We start from the raw sequence: 6,858 nt of genomic DNA, 5'->3' as shown, positions 1-6,858 counted from the left end.
CTAAAAATAAGACACTGTCATATTAATTTTTGCCCCAAAAGGGCTTATTTTTGAGGATCTGTAATTTTACATACCTAGCAGTTTCGGTCCAGGTTCCTCCCGCTGCTCTATCGAGGCCGTTCAGAGTTCCTGCAGTCCTCGGCCACCCACACAGGATCATTTCCTGGTTATGGGATTCATAAATCCTGCCTCCATGAAGTGATGACTGTGATTGGTTCATTGAGTGCTGCATTGATTGGCTGAGCCTCAATGCTCGAAGAACCAATCACAACCACCATGTCATGGAGCAGGGATTTATGAATTGGCTGAGCTGTGGTTCAGCCAATTCATAAATCCCCCCTCCACAATCCGATGGCTGTGATTTGTTCTTTGAGTGCTGCTCAGCCAATTCAATGAAGCGCTCGATGAACCAATGCGATGGCTATGATTGGTTCTTCAAGCACTGCTCAGCCAATCAATGCAGCGCTCGATGAACCAATTACAGTTTCAACAGCAAAATCATGCTGACAGGTTCCCTTAAAGTGTAGGTTTACCTGCATGAATATTTATTATAGAACTGCATATATGGCAATTTCCAGAACATTGCTAGAAATCCTCTCTAATGGTAATTCAGACTACTGGCCATCATTGGCACTTGCTGCTGTATGGAGGAGGAGTACCATCTGCTGGCTAATTAATCAGGCAAGCCAGTAGGTCGATACTTAGGGAACAACCAGCAGGTCAGGGGGCTGCTCTACCTGAGGAGAGAGAGTGTTTTATGCTTGTGGACGTTTACCATATGCAGGGGTTTATAGTGCAGTTGATAAAACCCTGTGACTTTTGTGAAATGATAAGAGGGGAATCTTCATGTAATAGTGCTGAACAGCGAGGTTTTTCATTTGTTTCTGTTTATTTTGTTGTGCAACAGTGCTAAATAAAAGTCTGGCACAGTGTTAGTGAGACCACATTCCTGCTCTTATTTCAAAATCTTCAGGGGTTTTTGTGTCTAGGTAAGAGGGGTGAGCAGTACCCCGCTCCCCTCTCTTATTGTACTGGCTCGGGCATTCTGACTAGTGGCCATGTTAAGCTCCAGCCCCCCTTCGGACAGGCAGTGGGGAAAGGAGAAGAGTGGGGGAGAGCTCTGTGTCACATCCACAACAGAAGATTCATGCACATAGAAGTGCCAAAAAGGGGACAGTGCTGTAAGTACTGTAAATTCTAGTTACTCCATCTGCTACATTGTATCCTAAATCACTATACTACCACCCACAGTATATAAAGCCCCTTCATAAGCAAACCTTATTTTCTCCATGACTATAGCTTATGTACTATAACAAAGCATATATCCATCTAGTTCGGCCAAGCTGCTTTACGTTACGTTCATGTGGGCAAATAAGCACAGGGTCCACACGAACGTGCCCCAAAAGACGGGTATATCACAGACACAAGGAAGCTGAAACGGAATTCAGACTGGACGTGGTGAAGAAAACACCAACAGGACAGAGAACTGCATGCTGCGGACTGGACTAACGGACAGACATAACATAGGGCCTGACAAATGATCAAAACACTCACCTTGCAAACTTGTACACATAAGCAGATAATATAGCTATAAAAGTATGAGGTATTGGTTCGTACATTGGCTAATAAACTTGAGCCGCAAGGTCACGACAAGGCTCCTCATATCTTGCGGTCCCTACACTAGCAAGACACATCTACTAGAGGACCCTAGAAGCCACCTAACACAGAAATAGCAAACAAACACAGCAGAAGAAACTGACACAAAGCTGACAGAAAAAAAACATACAAACGGACTCCCAGCAGGCTGCAACAGACAAGGATACATGACTCCTCACTCTGAGCATCAAGCAGACACTGACAGGAGCTGGGTTTATATGTGAGCAAAGACCCAGGAGATTGGCTAGCAGGAGATCTTCACACCCAGCCAGCAGAATCATGCTGCACCTGTGGGGTTGTGCTGCTAGAAACCATAGAACAACAGATCCCAGCCAGCACAACCTAACAGTCTATTTGTTATTTAAGATACACTTGAATAATAAAAAATAGTAGGAAAAGGAAACTCATCCTACCCTGTATTGAAGGACGTGTTCACATCATCTTGATGATATATGCTTAACCTATGTAATTATACAGCAAGAAAAGGTATGGAAATGCATAGTAGACTGAGCTATTCCATAGGAAGGTATATTGTGAATATGCCTAATGCTCTACATTTTTTTTTACAATGTGACTGGTCACAGCATGCTTCTGTCATGGCTCATCTACTCCTGCCGCCTTTAGGGGTCGCCGCTGTACAGCTGCTCCTTCCCCTGCTCACTCCCTGAATTCTGCCCGTATGGCTCATGCATGCTCCCACCCAGCCTCTTGAAGTACACTTCCATTACTCTTCGCCCTTCAATCCTGTCCCCACACCGCCTATATTAGGCATCTACAACCAAGGGTGAATGCCTAAGCAGTTGGACTCCTACCATTGTGACAAAGCCTCAATTTATGTGTTTCTGGTTTTGGTCCATGATATTTCTGACAATTTTGACTTCTGTGCTCCCTGACCTCAGCTCTTTATTTTGGACTCTGCTTTTGTCTGCTGCTTGCCCTGACCTATAGCTGGATTTTGTTTGTGCACCTCTGCTGCTAGCCATGACTCAGGCCTGTCTTTCCACTATGCACCTGTTCATACCTTTAGGTACCGCACCTTGACCCAGCGCAGCATCAGCAGCCACACAACCAAGACTGTGTAATGGCTTAGGAAACCCACAGCTAAGCAAGTATCCTGCTTGGAGGGGTTAAGTGTGAAAATCGGGGTTCCCAAAGTTCTGCCATCTCAGTTAGTGCACAGAGTGCCGTCACCAGTGTGTGGCAAAGTGGACCCACATCTGTCTGCCTGGCAGGATCCCATAGGTGATGTAACCACTATACAACCTAACCACTATACACCTATACAGTATTTCCTGTGTTGTTTTAGACAAAGCACACTGCAGGACTCTACCTTACATATTTGGTGGACATGCGGGAGAGTAGACCTATTATTGTGGGATGTTAGCTGGCTAATTACAAAGGTCAAGTCATCCCTTTTATCCCCCAGTTTATATTCTTGTAGAGAGACTGTAGGGCCTTAGAAATCTACACTATAAGCTCACACAATTTATTCTGGCTGTTCACATTCATTTTGCCATAAGTAGAGGTTCACCACTTTGTCCGACATGGTGGTTGTAAATCAAATAAATTAGATTGTGTTATTTGAAAAAAAATCTAGCTATTGTTACAGACACTAGATATCTTTTTGATAGGTTGTGGTCACCCTGGATTACTGCGATGCATCCTCCTAACTTTGCATACTATTTGTCTTGCTAATATTTATATATACAGCAGACAACCTCATACATGAAACCTAGCGCATGAATCAATTTTTTTGGTCTCAAATGGTTTTATTGAAAGATATGGTATTTAACAAGGAGAAATGCAAAGTTCTACATCTGGGCAAGAAAAATGAAATACGCACAGACAGAATGGGAGGAATTGAGCTAAGCAGCAGCACATGTGAAAAAGACTAATTAATACTAATAGATCGTAGACTGAACATGAGTAAACAATGTGATGCAGCAGGCAAAAGACAGACCCAACTCTGGGATGTATTAAGAGAGGCATAGAGTCTAGATCATGTTAGGTCATTATCCCCCTCTACTCTTCCTTAGTCAGACCTCATCTGGTATACTGCGTCCAGTTCTGGGCACCCCACTTTAAAAAAAGACATAGACAAACTGGAGCAAAGTCAGAGAAGAGCTACCAAGATGGTGAGCGGTCTGCAAATCATGTCCTACGAGGAACGGTTAAAGGATCTGGGAATGGTTAGCTTGCCATAAAGAATAATAATAATCTTTATTTGTATAAAGATTAAATAGACAGGGGGAATAGAGAAAGACAAAAGTACAAAAATTACAGAACCACGGTTACATATAGTAATCAGTTGATGGAAACAATAGGGGTGAGGGTCCTGCTCCAACGAACTTACATACTACAAGTAATGGGGTGATACAGAAGGTAAAGGGGCTGGAGATGTGCACGGTATGGCGAGGTGGAGAGTGAGGGATGCTATACACATAGACAATGGTCAAACATTTAGCCGTGTGATGGCAGGATCGGTATGACTGCAAGGGCAGTTGATGGTGGCTGCCAAGTATTGCAGTCAGTAGCCCAGGGAGCATGTTATCAGGCGGCGTACAGAGGAGTTAGTTTAGGGTATGCGGTATGCCTCCCCGAAGAGGTGCGTTTTTAGAGCACGCCTGAAGTTTTGTGAGTCCTGGATTGCCCGGGTACTTAACGGGCAGCCAGTGCAGTGATTGGCACAGGGCAGAGGCGTCTGAGTAACAGCTGGACAGGAAGATGAGCCTGGCTGCCGCATTCAGGATGGATAGGAGAGGGTAGAGTCTGGTGCAGGGGAGGCCAGTCAGCAACGAGTTGCAATAATCAAGCCGAGAGTTTATGAGGGCAACAATAAGCGTTTTTAGCGTGTCTATGGTGAGAAAAGAGCGGATTCTTGCTACATTATTGAGGTGCAGCTGACATGTTCTGGCAAAAGATTGGATGTAGGGGGTAAAGGAGTGATTGGAGTCAAATATGACCCCAAGGCAGCGGGCGTGTTGTCTGGGAGTTATGGTAGCGCCACACACTGCAATGGAGATGTCAGGATGAGGTCGGTTAGTGGAGGGTGGAAATACCAGTAGGCTAGTTTTAGAGAGGTTTTGTTTTAGGTAGAGAGAGGACATAGTGTTAGAGACAGCGGACAGACAGTCGGTGATGTTTTGGAGGAAAGGTGCAGAGATGTCATGGGAAGAAGTATATAGCTGGGTGTTGTCAGTGTAGAGATGGTATTAGATGCCAAAACTCCTGATGGTTTGTCCAAAAGGGGCTGTGTAGATGGAGAAGAGGAGGGGGCCAAGGACCGAGCCCTGGGGGACCCCAACAGCAAGAGGAAGAGGAGGGGAGGTGGAGCCAGCAAAGGAGACGCTGAATGAGTGGTCAGGTAGGTAGGAGGAAAACCAGGAGAGAGCAGTGTCCTTTAGGGAATAATCGCCCCTCGATTCAGCTGTCAGGAGGTCGTTTGATGTAAGGGCAGTTTCTGTCGAGTGTTTGGGTCTGAAGCCAGACTGCAGGGGGTCTAGGAGAGAGTTCTCTGATAGATAGCTTACAAGGCGGGAGTAAACTAGTTGTTCTAGTAGTTTGGAGATGAAGGGGAGATTAGAGAAGGGTCGGTAGTTTGCAGCATCAGTCGCGTCAAGAGTCTTGTTTAGCAGTTGGGATATGATGGCGTGTTTGAAAGAAGAGGGAAAGATGCCAGAGGTCAGAGAGAGGTTGAATATAGTGGTGAGATGGGAGATGACCACTGGGGAGAAGGGATCGGAGGAGGTGTGAGGGGAGAGGGTCGCTAGCGCAGGTGGTGGGGCGAGCAGAGCAAAACAATTTGGAGACTTCTTCCTCCGTTGTTGGTCTGAGTACAGACAGTGAGCAGGAGCTAGATGCAGTGCTGACAAGACTAGGGTCAGGGCTAGTCTGGGATTTGGAAGTTATTTCCTGATGGATGTCACCAATTTTCTTTTTGAAGTAGGCAGCCAACTCTACAGCACTGAGATCCATCACCGGGGGCTGCGGTTTAGGGTTGAGAAGGGAGTGAAAAGCATCAAAGAGCCGTTTAGAGTTGTGCGATAGTAAGGAGACGAGAGAGGGGAAGTAGACTTGTTTGGCATGGTGGAGGGCGAGGTTGTAGGTTCTGAGCATGAATTTATATTGAAGGAAGTCTGCGAACTTTTGCGATCTCCTCCACAGCCTTTTAGCACTTCTAGAGCACCGCCGGATGAAATGTGTTTGAGGCGTGAGCCAGGGTTGCCGTGTTCTACATCGGATGGCTCGGGTCTTTGGGGGCATCTCTTAATCCAGGGCATGTTTGAGAGTGGTGTTGTAGTGAGCGGCAGCCAGGTTGGGGCAGGAGAGGAGAAAGATAGGAGACAGAGAGGACTGTAGGGACTCAGCAGAGTCCTGTGTGAGAATGGCCAGAAGGTTCCCATAGGTACGGTAGGTAGGTGGGTCTGGAGAGATGTTAGGGAGCATGACAGAGAAAGAAAGGAGGTTATGGTCCGAGAGCAGAAGAGGGGAGTTAGTGAAGTTGGAAGCAGAGCAGAGACAGAGGATTACCAGATCAAGAGTGTTGCCTTCCATGTGAGTGGGAGAGGCTGTGAGTTGAGAGAGACCAAGTGAGGAGGTGAGTGATAGAAGCTGAGAGGCAGATGGAGAGATAGGGTCATTAGTGGGATGTTAAAATCAACTAAGATGAGGGTTGAAATTACGCAGAATAGGAAGTGGGGGAGCCAGGCAGCAAAGTGGTCCAAAAACAGGAGAGGAGCACCTGGGGGGCGGTAGATAACTGGTACTCGCATGGACAGCGGGCGGAAAAACCGTAGCGTATGTACCTAAAATGATGGAAAAGTGAGTGAGGGTACAGAGGGGATGATCTGGTAGGTATATTTTGGGGAGAGAAGAGCACCTACTCCACCACCGCGCCTGTCGTCTGGTCTTGGGGTATGGGAGAACTGCAGGCCATTGTAAGACAGTGCAGCAGGGGAGGCCATGTCAGACTGCTGTATCCATGTTTCTGTGAGAGCTAGCAGATTTAGAGATTTAGCAGTAAAAAAGTCGTGGATGGTGGTGAGAAAGTACAGGCTCATAAAATGGAAGAATCTGTCTCAAAATGGCCGCTAGATACAAAATGGAGCATTATAAGATGTAAATAAGCTTGTGTGTAGTGAAAGAATAATTCAAGCAGAAATAGCTTTAGAGCATGAGATTCGGTACAATGTCTAATAATGT

This window comes from Eleutherodactylus coqui, chromosome 6, assembly GCF_035609145.1.
Source record: "Eleutherodactylus coqui strain aEleCoq1 chromosome 6, aEleCoq1.hap1, whole genome shotgun sequence".
Taxonomy (NCBI): domain Eukaryota; kingdom Metazoa; phylum Chordata; class Amphibia; order Anura; family Eleutherodactylidae; genus Eleutherodactylus; species Eleutherodactylus coqui.
This window is presented reverse-complemented; position numbering follows the sequence as displayed.